Source organism: Peromyscus leucopus, chromosome 15 (assembly GCF_004664715.2).
Source record: "Peromyscus leucopus breed LL Stock chromosome 15, UCI_PerLeu_2.1, whole genome shotgun sequence".
NCBI lineage: Eukaryota > Metazoa > Chordata > Mammalia > Rodentia > Cricetidae > Peromyscus > Peromyscus leucopus.
This window is the reverse complement of record NC_051076.1, coordinates 24,023,858-24,040,816: the sequence shown is the minus strand read 5'-3', so window position 1 is coordinate 24,040,816 and position 16,959 is coordinate 24,023,858. Positions and strand designations below refer to the sequence as shown.

General features: G+C 41.4%; 1 protein-coding gene and 1 long non-coding RNA gene across 3 annotated transcripts in view; one reads left to right on the top strand and one right to left on the bottom strand.

Moving 5' to 3' along the window:
* Grem2 (gremlin 2, DAN family BMP antagonist) overlaps window positions 1-16,959 on the bottom strand; it is a 102,782-nt gene that overhangs the window by 78,324 nt on the left and 7,499 nt on the right. The gene's annotated exons all lie outside the window — the stretch shown is intronic.
* On the top strand, window positions 10,241-15,593 carry LOC119089151. 2 transcript variants are annotated; one of them, XR_005092996.1, is made up of 3 exons: window positions 10,241-10,675; window positions 11,273-11,350; window positions 12,544-15,593. It is a non-coding gene; the product is annotated as an uncharacterized LOC119089151 (long non-coding RNA). The 2 variants fall into 2 exon arrangements; XR_005092997.1 differs by having other exon boundaries at window positions 10,241-11,350; window positions 12,544-12,596; window positions 13,813-15,593.

The following is a 16,959-nucleotide window of genomic DNA, read 5'->3' as shown; positions in this document are numbered from 1 at the left end:
AATGAGCGGCAGCTGCCGGTTTGAGTTACTGGCGGGTTCCTAGCGTGAGAGCTCGGTCTGCAGTATGGCGGGAATGAGGCCTCTGCAAGTGGCACATTAAGCTGCGTGGTGGATTTAGCCTTTGCTAGTACAAAACAAAAAAAGAGGTTTCTGGGCTACACGCTGCTTGGATAAAAGCATAGACCCACGATGGCTCCCAGAGCTGGGGGAAAACATACCACCGCCATGTTGGGAAGCTGAAGTGGGTGGAGCCAGCAGCCACAGCACCGTTTCAGGCTTAAAAGGCTGCAGTTTAAAGCAATAGGCTCAAGGTAATATAAAAAATAAGCCACATAAAGATGGCTACCACACAGAGAATCTGGATTATGTTCTCTTTGGTATTTGTAACTGAAGAAAAACATTTGATTACAAAAGCTGTTGAGTTATGCCAAAATGTATATTTTAAAGGTACCTTGACTTCAAAATGTGGATGTAAGGATATGTTGCTTTGGAAAGGAGGCTCTGCTTTTGTTTCTACAGAAAGCCAGAGGCTATGGATTTGTTCCAGATTAAGATACATCAGGTTTGACCAGCCAAGACCACCTGAAAGGTCTCCGATGACACCATGGCCCAGATGATCCAACATCCAGAATCGTTTCAAGTCACGGACTACTCCATGATCCTAAAATTTTCTTTGTGTCCCCATAAGATACAGCGCCCCCTCCAGCAGGAAGTAGTAAGAGAAGCTACGCCCAAATTCCCAAATATACCAAGCTGACTTTGGAGATGTGTAAAAGTTAAAACCTTCCTTTAAAAAAAAAAAGAAAGGGGAAGTGCTGTGGGATGGTCTATATGTCAAATTGCTCTGATTGGTCAATAAATAAAACACTGGTTGGCCAGTGGCTAGGCAGGAAGTAGGTGGGACAAGGAGAGAGGAGAATTCTGGGAAGCAGAAGGCTGAGGCGGAGAGACACTGCAGCCGCCGCCATGACCAGCAGCATGTGAAGACGCCAGCAAGCCACCAGCCATGTGGCAAGGTATAGACTTATGGAAATGGATTAATTTAAGCTATAAGAACAGTTAGCAAGAAGCCTGCCACGGCCATACAGTTTGTAAGCAATATAAGTCTCTGTGTTTACTTGGTTGGGTCTGAGTGGCTGTGGGACTGGCAGGTGACAAAGATTTGTCCTGACTGTGGGCAAGGCAGGGAAACTCTAGCTACACTAATATTAAGATTTTGTGTCATGATTTGGGGGCCTGTGGTCCAAGAAAACTTGGCTACAATTGTAGAAAATAGATCAATCAAGTTTCACTTTTGTACCTCTGTTACTTCCTTCAAAGCGAGTTGAAAGGCCTTTTCTGGCATTATTACAGATAAGATTTTTTTTTTTTTTTACAGAGTCAAGTTCAAAAATGCTGGCTTTATTTCCTTACCCATCTCTGCTTAAAGACAGTTTTGGTGGAGAAATCACAATGACTCAAGATTCCTAGCTAGACCTAGTCATGGCTGCCTATGACTTCAGCTAACCAACAGTTTGTGGCTCACAAGTTCAAGGTCAGCTTGGGTTGCAGAATGAGTTTAGTTCCAGCAATTTGATGTAACCCTGTCTCAAAATAAAAAGTAAAAAGAAGGCTAGGGTTACAGTCCAGTAGTGGATCACTTGCCGAGCGTATGTGAGGCTTTGTGTCCAATGTCCAGAAATATCTATTCCCCTCCCCTCCCAACACCAAAAAAAGCAATAGTTCTTCCAAGGCTCTAACCCACCTTTCTTTTTGACTGAAGTAAATTAAAATGGATAAATGAAAGACCACAGTAAAATAGAGAGAGGCTCGGGCACATTTGAAAATCTATATGGCATATATTACAGATATTTCTGGGTCAAATGAACTGTTCTCTCTACAAGGATAATTTGACTGACTCTACCCTCCAGTACTGATTATGCTTTTCCTGCAGTGAATCTATGTCTTTCTTAGTCATATAGAGCAATACACAAGGGAGAGAACACAGATCAACAGAAAACTAAGTCACTGAGAAACTTAACACTCAAAGATAATCATTTTTACAATTCACACTATATTTATAAAGATTTATTCCCAGGCTACTTGTTCAGCAAGTGCTTTAACCACTCAGCAATTTCCCTAGCCCCAAATGTAGTATAGACAATAGTGTATTTCAGACTGAAAATGTCCATTTGTCCACTTCATTTTGTTGTGCTTGCTTTTACATCCATTTGGGCAGTTCAATTTCTATTATTTGGTCTGACAAGTAGATTTGTTCAAATGGGAGTTGCCAGCACTCAGCCTTATCCTCTCTACCATTTCTGACTATTCTAGTTTGATATCCTTGGCCTAGCATCTTCCTCTTCAATGGAAGACTAGTGTCCAGCTGCTCTCTGGAACTTACCATATCCTCATGCACAGGAACCTGGAGGAGCCCAGGTTCTCCCGAAGGCATTCTTCACTCAGTGATTAATAGATGAGGATCAATATCTGAACTTGCTCACCTCTAGGCTGCAATGAGTATAAGATATGTATTTTGCACTATTGTTCAGTGCTGTCCCACTGGATTAAGAGAGATTTCCCTGCTGGAATTGCTAACATATTAGATTGATGTCTGCTTTGGGGGATGCTCAAATTCTGGTCACTATTAACAGTCACTTTGGCAGCAGAGATTCTGAAAGAGTGGCTTGTAATTGTTGCTGCACAAATACTGTGGAAAATTCACCTAGTCAGTGAATGGGTGTACAAAAGAACAGCCACGAACCACATACAATGCTCCCAAAATGACAGACTACAGAGGTGGTATACTACAGTAGTTCCAGAGATGATGTTGAAGCTGAAAAGCTCTGTTACCTAGTGACTGCATCCTGTCAACTGAGAACTGGTTATGTTCCTCCTGATTGTGATGAGATGGAACAAACATGCCTAACATTTTTCCAGATGGAAATCAACCTCCAGCCCACCAAGACTAAGGGAACAGCAGGAAGAGGAGATGGGAATAATGCAAGAGTTAGAGGGTAGGGAGGAGTCCTTTGAAATGCTATTTTTCAGACATGACATGGCTATTGTGTGCATGAACTTACAGTAACTATAGTTACCTGCACTAGACCTACAAAAGCCCAGGACAACCAAGATTCTAGCATAGATGAGAAGGTGCTCTTTGGGCCCTGTGGTGGTATTGTGTTCCCCAAAATATTGTGTACCTTAATAAATTTATCTGGGGTCAGAGAACAGACAGCCACTAGATACAAAGGCTAGAAAATGGTGGCACTCACACCTTTAATCCTAGCATTCCAGAGATAGATATTCCTCTGGATCTCTGTGAGTTCAAGGCCACATTGGAAATAGCCAAGCATGGTGACACGCCTTTAATCCCAGAAAGCCAGCCTTTAATCCCAGGGAGTGGTGGTAGAAAGCAAAAAGATATATAAGGCATGAGGACCAGAAACTAGAAGATTTTGGCTGGTTAAGATTTTGGCTGGTTAAGATTTTGGCTGGTTAAGCTTCAGGCTTTCGAGCAGCAATTCAGCTGAGACCCATTCCGGATGAGGACTCAGAGGCCTCCAGTCTGAGGAGACAAGACCAGCTGAGGATCCGGCGAGGTGAGATAGCTGTGGCTTGGTCTGTCTCTCTGATCTACCAGCATTGACCCCAATAACTGGCCTCGGGTTTGATTTTATTAATAAGAACTTTTAAGATTCCTGCTACAGGGCCCCACCCCTCACTGAGAAAATATTGGCAGGTGATATCAACTGGGGGAGAGAAAATTGTTCTTTTGGGGGCAGTGTGACTACTTAGAGGAGTCTCATGATAGTGCATGGACCCACATCCATGTATATATAGGCAGCACTAACTGGATTTACTGGGTTATTAAAAAAAGACATGAAGTCTGGAGGGATCAGCTTGTATATGGGGAGAATAGAAGGTAGATTTGTTCCTATTTCATTTTATACTTTTATGATGTTCTCAAGAATAAAGAGAACATTTTAAAAGCTATAACATTTACATTATGGACAGTGAAAAGTACTTGACCATATTGCTGGTCTATGTAGCTACTACACTGTACCTTTAATCATTATTTTAGAGGGTACTTCTAGTTATTTAAAAAAAAGTTACTGTAATATACCATGTGGGTGTTATATGGACATTTTATTTCTGGTTCCCATCAACACACCACATCCAGTGACTGTGTAGGAACATTATAATGCTGGCACAATAACAAAACTGCCTAACAAAGCAATTCGCCAAAATGTTCCTATTCATATATAATGCAACACTTTGTTTTTACTTCCTATCCGTTCCGCATTTTATGTATTCACTGGAAGTCAGAGCAGTCACAGACCCATTTACTTATTTACTTACTTATTTATTTAAGAGAAAAGTTATAGGCATTCTGAGTTTAAGCTTCTCTTTTGGGTAAGGAGGGTGCAGGCTCATGTTAGGTATTAAAAGTCAAGCCAGTATCTAAATCTATGTTCTTGACTAGACAATTATTCTTCTACAAAATGATGCTAGTATGTCAGAAATAAATGTGAGTTTGGATGAATGACGGGTTGAATTAAATAAAGCAACCTAAATGTCTCTCCTCAGCAGCAGGAGGGGGATATATTCCCTGCCTGAAGCTCACACATTATAGAATTCTACTGTGCTCTTCTCAATGCTCACATCCCTTTATTAAAATCTAGCTTGCTGGGCGGTGGTGGCACACACCTTTAATCCCAGCACTTGGGAGGCAGAGGCAGGAGGATCTCTGTGAATTTGAGGCCAGCCTGATCTACAGAGCGAGTTCCAGGATAGGCTCCAAAGCTACACAGAGAAACCCTGTCTTGAAAAAAAAAATTAGCATAAAGGACCCAGTAAACGATTAACTAATAAACTTAAGCAATTATGAAAATCTACTGCAAAAAAAAAAAATGCATGGGAATGTGATTCCTTCTCTTGAAAGAGTCAAAACCAACCAGAACGGTCTTGTATTGCAGTTAGTGACTTAATATCTATGTTTTCCTTCTGATCCTACTCTCCACCTTCCTGATTCTTTGCAGTCATCCTTCAGCATCTTTGAATTTGCTTGGAGGTGAGTCTCTCTACAGGGCATTGCTTGGGATCTGAGAGTTGTAGTTGCCTACCAGCTGACCTTTAGCAGGCTGTACTGGTGGGGCACAGTGATGTGCATAGATGGGTATGGTTCAAGGCAGAGTGTAGTAGGCATTCTGAGAGAGGTGCAAAGTCCTTAGGGAGGATGGAGGAAGGAAAGAGAAATTCTGGCAGAGGGAGAAGCTTGCTGGAACAGGTGGCCTTTAAGCTGGGCCTGGAAAGATGGGTAGGATTTCAACAGGCGGATGTTGGGTGGGGGAGGGAGAGACCAGAGCAGAGAGCAAGAGGGACACAGGAGAATGCAAGGCTGGCTCCAGTGAGGGGAGGGTATTGGCAGTGTAGTCAGAGGTTGAGGAGATGTGCGTGCAGTGGGATGGAGAAAGATTTTTCCCCTCAAGGCCCAAGAGTTTCTATTTGGTGAACAGTGTTCTGTGAGCAGGGGAGTATCATAGATCTGCCTTTTAAGAACACTTATCTGAAAATATAGTTGATCACATTTTTATTTATTTTGAGAGCAAGCATGTAGATACGCACATGCTATAGCACTTGTGTGGAGGTCAGAGGATAAATTGGGGGGGCTCAGATCTTCCTTTCCACTGTGTGTTTCCCAAGAACCGAACTCAAGTCGTCAGGTTTCCCCACTGAGCCATCTTGCTGGCCTATAGATTGCTGTTATTGAATGCTTTTCATTTTGCTGTACTCAGCCATTTTATTTTTAACATTTTGAGATGAAGTCTCACTATGCAACTCGGGAATTTCCTAAGTAGCTAGGGTTGGCCTTGAACTTGTGGTTCTGCCACCTCTATCTCCCAAATGCTTGAGATTAACAGTATGTACTGCCAGGGTACTGATTTCTTAACTGACATCTGCTCAAGGAGAGTTCTCTGGCCGTTTATGTTGTCTTCTACAGAGTAACAAAATAATGTTTTTAGCATGTACATGTTTAATTTTGATCTCTGTCACTTTTTATCACATGTCATTTTATCTCTGTCAATGTATCATTGCCTGTATAAGAGCATGGATCATACATTTCCTGCCCATTAGCATCTTCCCAGAGCTTTGCAGAGTAACCAGTATAGAATATTCTATTCATTGGATATTCATTGGATGAAGGAACTGAATGAAATATAGCTAACTTACCAAGAAAGATGTTGTATTACTTAGAGATATGCTTAGATAAATTATTGAGTGTCTAGCAATAGAGACTGAATGCAGGGCTCAACCTTACTGCATGTAACAACAAAAAAAAAATCTTATAGTTTTTTAGATAGAATTTCCTCTTGCTTCCTTGGCTCTTTCTTTCCTACATCTTCCACTTCCAACATTTTCTGCTCCTTATTTCAACTGTCAAGTCTGATAACTTTCCTCATGATCTGGAAAAGACTGGTCATAAGCCATGATCATGTGTACACATATGTGCACACACAAAAGGGGCCATGTAGGTCATTCAGCAGCTTTTGAATCATTTTCAGTATCCAAACTAGTAGATTCATGTCCTTCCCTGAAACCTGTTTTTTTTTTTTTGTTGTTGTTGTTGTTGTTTTGTTTTGTTTTGTTTGCAAGCAATGGTGCTATTATTGATGCTTGGGATGGAAAGTAAATGGCTCTAAACACTATCAGAGGATGAAGTTCATTTTTAAAGTGTTTGAACTACCTTTAAAAAAAAAAAAACAGGCTGAGTCTACAAATGGCTATGAAATCATACAGTCTTGTTCAACAGATATAAAGGTAGACGATAGAAGACTGGATTCTAGGATACAAAAGGAAGAACTGAACAGACGGAGGCTGGTACTGAGAGATGTGCCATCTTGACACTGGAACCAAAGATACCTTTGAATAATCTGTAGGTGTCTCCAGGACAGAGAGAATGATTAGGATGGCTGTTTGTTTGTTTTGAGACGACATCTTTCTTTGTAGTTCAGGCTGGCTTCAAACTTACAATTCTACCTCTCAAATAATAAGATCATAGATGTATGCCACAACTTGAGATGACTTTTTAAATTAAATTTCACCTAGAATGGAATATTACTAATTAATGCATCCATGATTTCTAAAGGAGATAAAACTAAAATTCTGAGTTTCAATTCATGTGTAAACTCTATTCACATGATGAGAGAGTATCTTCTAATTGGTTTGTTTTGGACCCATAGGTAGCATAAGATAGAATCCTAATTCCAGCTTTTCGGACATTTTGAAGATGAACACTACTTTCCAAAAAGATTGGCATAATATTTAAGCTTTAAAACTTAGTAATGAAAATGATGCTTTTCAGCTGTCTTCAAAAATAAACATAATTAGGGGCTGAGGATGTAGCTCCGTGGGCTGAGTGCATGCAAGAAGCCCTGAATTCAATTCTTAACACAGTATAAACCAGGCTTGGTAGGAGGAGCCTAGAACTGCAGCACTTGGGAGGTGGAGGATGAAGAATCATAAGGTCATCCCTGGCTACTTAGCGAGTCTGAGGGTATGTGATCCTGGGATAGATGAGACCCTGTCTCAAATAAACAAATTGGCATAGGTGGGGCTCCTCTGTTTCATATTGCCTGATGAATAAAATTTGCTGATCGTTTTCTTGACATGTTCCTCAGTGAGGTGGGGAGAGTTCAATGATTCTGAAAGGTAACAGAAACTTTCCCCAGGAACAGCTCTGTGAATGAGTATCCATGTGTCTCAAAGATGCTGTGGACTTTGGGTCCCCCGTGTTCTCCGTTGTGAAGCCAGGCAGTAAAGTCTCTTCAGTCTCCTCTTACCAGTGCTGTCGGGGAGAAATTTGCTCTCCTGACCCAAATACCAAGCCGTGAGGCTTGACACTGAATCTCATGTCTCCACTCACCCCTCTGAGTGTCCATCAAAGCTCACCTCAACTGTCCCTTCATTTGATGAGCTCTCTTCCCTTCTGTGTTCACCAGCAGTGACAAGATGGAGAAAGGGACTTGTCTTTGGTCATGGACACTCAGATCTTCTCCCATGACAGGTATCTTGTGTTCTCTGTGGAGCATGATAGTATGCTCAGTTTTCAAAACCACACATATCGAAAACTAACTCTGTTTCCACTGGTTATATGTTGGGATACCCTGGGTAAATTCATGTTACTGAGTCTCTGTGCCTCCCTCATGGAATTAGGTGAGGATTAAATAAATGAACAAAATCAATTAGTAGAGCATGTGTCATGAACAGGTCTCAAGAGAATTGGTCAGTACTGGTGCTGCACTAATGTCTGCAAGTCACATTTTGATTTTCTCCGAACTGTGAGTTTTCTTGGGGAATCCTTAGTAGATCTCCCCCAGGTAGGAGCATCGAGAACATATCGGGTGCCCAATGCTCAGACATGAGTGGACGTGATTGCCCTGAGTCTGTTACGTAACATATATGATCTGACCAAGACTATGTGACATAATTGACCAGTCTGCACTTGTTTCATGTCCTTATTTGCCCTGCAATAGTTCCAGCTCTGCCTGTTATTCCAGGCAGTTTATTAATAGCAGCCCCCTCCATGTTCTGAAAGCTATCTAGTTTGGATGATAAATGTTACGATCACCCTAGTTTTGAGAAGATTCCCATCAAGTTGATTCCCAGAATCAGAGCTCCTCACCAAGTAGTGCACACACCGTACTCAGTGGGCATCGTGGTCAGAGGGCAGCCAGCTGCTGCATGTGACTGGAGTCATTTATGCAGAGGGAATGCTCAGCAAACACAGCTGGCAAGAGAATGGAAGGGCAAGAATCAGTTTGTTCTTTAGTCTCTCTTTCCCTGGAAATAAACTTGGGAAGGATATTGGGTGGGAATCTAAGAGGATGAGAAAAGCTTGCTGGAAAACCTTCTCTATAGTTTAAAATGATTGGCAGGACAATCCTGCATGGATAGAACATTCCAGAAAGCAGCAATAAATCTAATAAATCCAAAACTGGATATCAGAAAAACAAAACAAAACAAAACAAAAAAACTAAACAAAGTGGGCATTTGCTAATTAGCACATAGCTGATAACCAGGACTTTAGGGAACACCAACCTGGAATTCTAAATCTAGTTCATATGCACATGTCAGCATGTGCATGGCAACTTAGCCCACATTGGAGGTATGGACAAAGTGGGTGTCCACTTCACCAACACTCAGGCTCCTTCTCTTGACATTTTGCCTTCTCACAGTTGTGACCTGTCCCTTCCATGTCACCATTTCCCTTGTGTCCTCTCTTGTAGGCAAATTTGGGCAATTCAGGTTCACTTTTGGATTAATCTTTAAATATCCCTATAATAGTTTATTTTCCAAATCATATTCTGACTTATGAAACAAAAGTGTTATTCCCTATTAAAGGATTTTAGACTCCAGAAAACCCAGTGGGAAGGCAACCTGGGCCCGACCAATGCATCCTGGAGCAGGCCTATCAAATGGACAGAGAGCACAGGGAACTTGGTCTGAATGCCAGCTGCTCACTATTGGCAGCGTGGCTTTGGACTTTCAGTTGTAATAATGAGACCTGGCTCTTGGAGTTGCTTTGAAAAGTAAGTAAGATCGAATTTAGCATTTACTACTGAGCCTGGTTCAGAGAGTAGCATGAAAGGCAAGAGCAAGTGCTTTGGTGGTTTATAGACACAGGGCTTTCTTTTGATGAAGGACAGACAACTTGACACTCTGCTTCTGAGGAACAAGGGTAACTAACAAGGCTTGCTGGCAGTCTGCAATACAGTTGAAAGATTTACCTTGGTCCCTGGCATGATAAGTACCAAATTAGTTGTGGCTATCATGGTGGCAGTTAGTAGTCTTGACGGGCCTTACTGAACAATAGACACTGGCTTTATTGTACTTGTTACTATGGCATTGGGGGCATTCCTAAATCCAGTTGAGAGATAATCTTTCTTCCCTCCAGTATAATGCTGAACCCTGATTCGAATGCATCATTTCATGCATCATTTTCCATGAAGGAAAACTTGACTTGCTTGTGTTCAGGAGGGCTACTGTGCTTCTTCAGGGGCCCATCCTAACCTTACTTGTCCCACTTGTCACTTCCCAAAGGTCACTTCTGTGCGCCAACCAGGTTTTACAAGGTGAATGGTCTGTTTTTAACATGCTGTCGAGTACTTCACTCAGTGAAGGCCTTGTTATGAAATAGGGTTTCAACTCAGCTGCCACTAGTCACGTAGATGTACCCAAACTTGTACTCTGATAGAAAAATAAACATTTGATTAGCTCCTTGTACATATGTGGAGGAGAAGGGGCGGGGGAGGACCAAAAAGAAAGGAATCTGACCTCTGGGCAGTCACTTTCTCAATCCTCTACTCTGGCTGGTGTTCAAGTACATAGAGGCTGGACACAGCACACCTGCCTGCCCAGCTTTCTCCTACACTAAAATCCAGCCAGCACCAGATATGGAACAAGAAACAGAGGGCACGGTGATGTTACTGTGGCACATTTCCTCGGACCACACAGTTTCCAAAGAACTGTACCTGAAGGTGACTTGCTTGGATTCCAATAATCTTTGGATCTTTATGATTGTAGTTACAGGACTTCAAGAAAGAAAAGAAAAAGGCCAGACCAAGGCCTTTGGCTCAAGAGTACAGCAAAAGACATCAGCCAGAGCTTAGAGTGAAGAGCGCGGGCCGCAAAGGTGACTTTCGAGACCCAAGCCTGCAAATCGTCGGGAGGGCACGGCTGCCAGCAACCCTAAGTTCCGATGTGTCACGGAACCCTCGTGGGGGTGGCACTGCATGACAGAGTGACATGTGACAACCAATCAGGGAAACTGCTGAGGACAACGAGCTGGCTTTGTTCTCCAGCGTGGTGCTTGCTTGTGTGACAATCCTTGCTGAGTGAAACTAGTGACTCAAATTCTCCTTTTCACCCTGTTCCCATTTGGTTTGCTCACAGGTTGTCTAGACTGTTTTGATGGTGGTCATGGTGGTGGTGGTGGTGGTGGTGGTGGTGGTGGTGGTATGGGGGTGAGGATAGCCTCACACATTCTGAGTGTGTGTGTGTGTGTGTGTGTGTGTGTGTGTGTGTGTGTGTACCACACACATGCAGGTGCTTGCAGAAGCCAGATGAGGGCACCATATTCCCTAGAGCTGCTACAGGTGGCTATGAGATGCCAGACATGGGTGCTGGGCACAGAACTCAGGTTGTCTGGAAGAGCAGCAAGCATTCTTAGCCATTGAGCCATCTCTCTAAAAGCCCTTGGTTTTTTATTTTTATTTTATTTTTGAGACAGAGCCTTGATAGTAGCCCCGATTGACCTGGAACTTTCAGCAATCCTCCTGCTTCACATTCCCGTAGGCTGAGATTACAGGTATGTACTCAGGTTATTGTACACATTACACCTCATTATTTGGCAGGTCCTGGGGATTGAGTGCAGGGCCTGGCACATGCTAGGCAAGCATTGGACCACCGAGTTATACCCGCAGCTCTTGCCTGCCTGTTTGCTTGCTATTATTTTATTCACATGTTTGTTTTCACAAGTGAGCCCTGCAAGATAGGGCTACGTCCTATTCGTTTTATGCTTCTAGTGCCTGGCACACTCAGAAATCCAAGTAAAAACTGGTGAAACATGCCAAAATCAGAACTTTGACAAAAGGGCTTACATTCTAAACCAGTGACCAACACGTTGGCGCTATCTGTGACTTTGTCACGTTTCAGCAGGGATCCTTACTTCCAATCTACATGCTGTCAGTTTTCAAGCATCCACAGAACGTGGTCTAAATGTCTACCCCATGCCAGCTACTGAGGGGCCTATGCAGATGGAAAGCATTTTCTCCTTTCCTTTTGCAAGATTAGTCTCTGTCATGAATCACACTCTATATTCAGAAGCCATCCTAATAAATATCACTGGGTTGATTTGATAGCTTTGGCTGTCATTTGAAACAGAAAATCAGTCCAACCCTAGTGCAGTTAATATCGGTTCGAGAGCTCCAAGCCTCAATTGGCCAATGTTTTCATCATATGGAGACAATCTGAACTTTACTGCCATCAGAAAACAAAGGCAATATCGAATGCAAGAATTAGGAACGCATATCAGCTTTCACAGCACTTTTTGGTGATTATAAAAGTAAACTTTTGTGTTGCCATGAAAAGAATTTCTAGTAGCCAAACTATTGTGCTGGTGGGTGGTGAGTATAGAGGCCTCTCTGCCTTTGATCTTTTGAATTTCTGAAGTTGTGAGATTTTGCATGCTACAGCGATAATCTGGGAAAACGTACAACCACTGTAAAAGGACATTTTTCTACTAGTCCAGGAATAATCTCTTATAGCAAAACCACCTGACAGAACCATGTGGGCACATATCACCCGTATGAAGACCAAAGATATTTTTTACAACTGGGGATTATTTTCTTCCCTTTGTACAAATCCATATGGTGCCTATTCCCACATCAGTCATCTGTAGTGCCGTCTCAGTCAGCTCCAAAAATAGAATTGAAAATGTTTGCTCCCGATTTCTATAAAAAAAATACAACTTCATATTAGTTGTTCTATTTTTTTCCACAGGCACACTTCTCTATGTAATGGCATGTCACCTTAACTGGAGTTAGATGATAAAAGTGAGTAAAGCCACCATGAAATATGGGTGCTCTGCTCTGGACACACTCTGCTCAATCTTTCCTCCACCCCCTGCTGCTCCCTCTTCTAGAATTAATTGTCTACTTGTCCTTTCAAAGGATGATACTTGCTCCACATAAAGCCTGCTGAGTGTCATAGTCAATCTGGGGACACTGGGCTGAAGTATCTCCTCCAGCCAATCTGCCTGTCCATCCATCTTCCTGTCCATCCATCTTCCTACCCACCCACCCATCCACTTATCATCCAATGGAGAGTGGTTGAAGAGTGCATCCACTATTTACTGGGGATCTTTCCCTATGGGGATGTCTGGCTGTGGTATATGTGCTTCCAGAAATAAAATGGAGAGAGAAACATTCTACCAATATGCCTGTCTAAGAAGAGCAGAGTGCTTCTCTTCAGAGAGTGACCTTCCACAAACAAGTAGGGGTAGACTCTGACAGACTCATTTCTTTCCTGAGTCCTGTCCAGAGGTTTCATCTGCTAGTTAAAGGAATTCTAAGTATGATCAAATAAGCCGGTCCAAATAAGGCATTTGGACGATAGGAGACAGTGGTTTGGGAGTGGGAGACAACTTGAGCACATGTATCACAGAGATAATCCATTCTAATGCCATACAAATCCTTTAGTCCAAACAGAGGGGAGGAGGAGAGTCACTGCTCTCACTTAGGGAATCCCAAACTCTACAGTGCCTGGAAAGTCATGAGGGAGTGGCAGCGGCTGCCACTGCTGAGTTAGCCCCAGCCTAGCTGAAGACACTGCTGGGTTTCTAGAAGAGATTGGGGCCGTTTCACTGGAGCTCAGCCTTGGGGAGCCTAAGCTCTGAGATGAGTTAGTGCTGAAATGAACAGTGGAAAGCAAAGATCCTATTTAAACAACAATAAAATTTTCTATGGAATCTACTGTCATCAAGTGCAATGCTTTTCCCCAGCTTGGGCAAACCTCTGACAGTCTGTACCTTAGACCTCTGTGTAAATTGCTTTGTAGCATTTTATGCTCTGTTGATTTAGGCTCCTTAACAGTAGAGTCCAGTAAGGGAGCTTTGTGTAGGAGAAAGGATGGTGGGGAGGGAGCCTGTATTCTAGCACTAGTTCTACAATGAACAACCAGCTTGTAGCTTGGAAAAACAGGAGACTTCTGTGCTAATGCTATCGTGACTATAAACCCAGCAGACTAAATAAGTTATATCCCTATCTAAAGCTCTAGGATTTATAACACATCAATCACATGAAACATGCCATGAAGAGGAAGAAAATCGTGACAGCAGCTCACAGCAGGATCCACCCACTTCTCAAGGACTGTTCCTGAAGACTTCCTTGGAAATGACATGTTGCTTCCCCCAAACTCAGGAGACTTTATTTGCATAATTCTCTTGCTAGTGTTCTCCACTCTTCACCTTGTGTCCTCATTGTTGACACACATGTCTGGCCTTCCTTATGAACTCTAAGCTCCTTCAAAACATGGTCCATCTTTTGATCTCTTGCCATGTCTAGCCGTAGTTTCATAAATACTTGTTGAATGAATCAATGGTTCTGCGAAGAGCGCCTGATTAGCTCTTCTTTCAAATAATTATTCTTTCTACTTCAAAGATAAAATTGAGATCCAAACACTCCGACTTATTTATCTCAGTTTACAAAATTGAAGTCTCAGTTCTAAAGTCCTTGGAGTGATGAACTGTTCTTTTAGGAAACCTTCATGGACATCCATTCTGATGCCTACTTCATTAATATCCAAAGCCTGAGCAATAGTAATAACAATAACAACAATAATGATAATATTAACTATACCAAGAACAATAATAACTGAGCTTTTGACTAGGTCACCTTTCCAGCTCAGAACATGGTCTTTGGGAGAATATTTCAGATATAAACTGAATAAAACCAGAAACATTCTTTTTTATATTATTTCCCCACAATTTTATTATTTTAAAAAATGCAGTCACTCTTTCTGTAACAATAGTGACCTCTATGTGTAATATCTTGTTATTCATTCACTTGCCAAACATTCGACATCATAATTCAGGTATAATGCAACATATTAAAGATATAAAGATGAGAATAATATAGCTCCTTCAAAAGCTGACAGTGCAGGAGAGAAAATAAAATTATGAAAACAGCACTTGGATATAGCATGGGTCTCTGAACATAGACAGACTCTCACTTTTCAGGGCACAAGCTGTACCTGACTGTTAACTATGACCCTGAGTCATCTAATTTATCTTACTGGAAACTACTGATGTTTAAGACCAAATGTTAAAAATATAAAGACATGTGCCATGAGGAATTCCGACAAGGACTCTTCTTCTGTGACATAGCCATCTGGCTCAAGCCAGAGAAATTCAAACAGAGGAGAGACAGTCTGTCTACATTCCTGGTTTTTTTTTTTTTTTTGAGCATGTTGAGCTTCCATGGTGGCTAGTGCCACCAAGACCTATCTCTGTATGAGATGCATGCCCCATTCAACCAGACCCCATTCGTCCCATCCTCCAGCACAAATATTTTTGGCTCACATTTCCAATGATGGCAATTGCAAGTGTTCGGAAAGCTGCCATCTAATAAGCCCAACTTACTACCTGTTGAAGGAGGTTTTTACGTTTTGTTCCCTAACACCCCCTTTTTTGATGGTTAAAGTCCAAAGAATACTTCTCAGAATAATTCTAAACTAATAAAATATAGGATATTTAAAGATATACCCATATATGTACACAATAATAATCATAAATAAAAGCATCTGAATAAGGTTAGCACTAAAGAATACGATGGTTTGAGGTGAAGGAGAATGTCAGTTATGCTTTAGGAGATATGTATAAGCATAACATCAAAATAGCTTTTGATTCTCCACAACTGTGTCCACACTACTATTATCTGATGCATGTGTTGCTAGGGTAGGATATTTCAACTACCGACCATAGAATACAAGATGCAATTCTTACCCCATTTGAGCCCATTCTGTTCACAGTATCCCCTGAATTTTCATAAGACTTCGAAAGCAAAATAAATAAATAAATAAATAAATAAATAAATAAATAAATAAAAAGAAAATCTGAATCTTTTAAAACATGCCCTCTAAGTTAAAAACAGTGCTTCACATCTGAGACTAGAGAGCCAGAGCCAGATCTGTGAATTCTGGTCTAGCCTGAGCTGTGTAGCAAGACCTCATATAACAACAACAACAACAACATGCTGTCTGAAAATAATACAGAGCAAATTAGTCTCATTAAACTCTACAGTTTCTCTTAAGTTTTCCATTCGAAAACAATGATGGTATTCCAAAGTTTCATTGGCATTATCTCTTTCTTTTTCACCAGGAGGAATTTCTTAACTTTCAACCTTAACAATGAAAAGTCAGAAAATGAGCATGAGTTCCAAAATGTTACAACCAATCTGCACAGTCTCCTGGGAATGGAGGATAAACTCACAGTAGTGCCTCAGTAACAGCTATGATATTTTCCTTCACTTGGGAAAAAAAATTTGTCAGAATAGTTGACTTTGTATTTTTAATGTTTAAATTATGGTGAGATATGTTTGTAAAGAGAACTGATTTTTAATGTTCACTTGACTTTCTTACTAAAACAATCATTTTAAAGCATTAAGAGGTATATTAAGGCAAAAAAGGTATTAGGTATATTAAGGCAAAAAAGCAAGAAAGGAAAAAACGGAGGGAGGGAGGGAAGGAAGGAGGGAGGGAGGGAGAAAGGGAGGGACAGAAGGAGGGAGGGGCATAGAGGAAGGATGGAGGGGGAAAGAAAGAAAAAGAAAGAGGGAAGAACGGAGAGAGAGAGGGAGGGAGGAAGAAAGGAAGGAAGAAGGAAAGAAAGAAAGAAAGAGAGAGAGAAAGAGAGAGAAAGAAAGAAAGAAAGAGAGAAAGAAAGAAAGAAAGAGAGAGAGAGAGAGAGAGAGAGAGAGAGAAAGAAAGAAAGAAAGAAAGAAAGAAAGAAAGAAAGAAAGAAAGAAAGAAAGAAAGAAAGAAAGAAAGAAAGAAGGAAAGAAAAGAGAGGACATATCCCAGGGCAGATGACAAGTTTTTCATTTGTTTAGCTTCTGGTAGATATGTGTGTGTTTGAAGCATGAGACCATATCTCCTAGGAGATAAAGGACAGCTCTAAATTAGGTGTAGCTGGATAGTAGTGGATTCAGACCAGATACAGTTTGTTATGTACCAGTTCTGGTCTGGGAAATAAAACTTTGAATAAGAAACAGTCTCTGTCCTCCAGGACCATTTGAAAGTGAGTGAGTGGAGGTTGTAAGCAAAATATCACACAGGAAGTTACAACCCATGCTCAGTTGGATGGAGGAGTATGTAGAATGAATGTAGACTGGAATAAAGAAAAGATTTAAACTACTATAA